The sequence below is a fragment of the Solanum pennellii genome, chromosome 12, assembly GCF_001406875.1.
Source record: "Solanum pennellii chromosome 12, SPENNV200".
Taxonomy (NCBI): Eukaryota; Viridiplantae; Streptophyta; class Magnoliopsida; order Solanales; family Solanaceae; genus Solanum; species Solanum pennellii.
In genome coordinates this window covers 66,384,251-66,385,479 of record NC_028648.1, presented here as the reverse complement: position 1 = coordinate 66,385,479, position 1,229 = coordinate 66,384,251, and positions in this window count along the sequence as shown.

The window sequence follows — 1,229 nt, the reverse complement described above, 5'->3', positions numbered from 1 at the left end:
TCATGTCTTGATGCCTTGAAGTTCCGGCATGGACTAGCTAAACATTTATTTTAGCTTCCTAGATATTCTTAGATTTAGTAAATTGAGGATAGATGTTCTTGTGGTGATGACTTCCAGATTTTGGGGATGATAAGTATTAAATTTTAGAAGTTATTAATTGATTTCGTTAATGAGTTTTAAGTCTTCCGCATTATATTCTGTTTTATTATGGTTGAAATGTAGGGGTTTAGATTGGTTGGTTCGCTCACATAGTAGGATAAGTGTGGGTGCCACTCGCGACCCGTTTTGGGTCGTGACAAACTTGGTATCAGAGCATTAGGTTCGTTGGTCTCATCACAAAAGAACGAGTCTAGTAGAGTCTTAAGGAACGGTAGGGGGACGCCTTTACTTTTCTTTGAGAGGCTATAGGACTTTAGGAAAATTCCATTCTTCTTTCTTTCGTGCTATTACTTGGATCCAATTGGTATCTAGGTGATACAAATTGGTATCTGACCATCTTCACTCTTTTTCGCAGATGGTTAGAACTAGATCAACGACTGCGCCAACACCAACACCGGCAAAACAAGATGCGTCTGAGCCAGCCACTGGGGCTGTAGCTCGAAGAGGAGTAGTGGCAAGAGGCCGTAGTAGAGGTCGCGGGAGGACGTCCTCTAGAGGGAGAGGACAAGCACCTGGCCCATCTAGTACTAGGGCGCTGACTCCTCCACCGACTGAGGAAGTAGTAGGAGAGGGTGAGGAAGGGGGAAATTAGCAAGTGCAGAATGAGGAATTACCACCCCAACCTACCCCAGAGATGATTAATCAGGTTCTTGCTTATCATAGCGGGTTATCTGACCAAGGCCAGACACCTCCAGTGTTTTCTGCACCAGCACCTCAGGTTCCGGAAGTACAACAGGCAGCTGCCGTGGCTCCCCGCATGGATGCTTCTGTAACGACCTGTTTAGTCGTTTTGAGCAGCAGATTTTATTTCTGGAAAAACTGTGTGAGTCGACGGAACCCACGACGGACCGTCATGGACACGACGGGCCGTCGAGGGGGTCTCGTTCCAAAAGACTTAGACTTCTGAAATTTGGGTACTGAAATCGACTCTCTGAACTTGGCGAAGGGCTTGCAGGACGAACCATCGTGGGCACGACGGACCGTCGCAGGTGTCTCGTTGCAGAATACTTAGACTTCTGAAATTTGGGTACTGAAATCGACTCTCTGAACTTGGCGACGAAGTGCAGGAC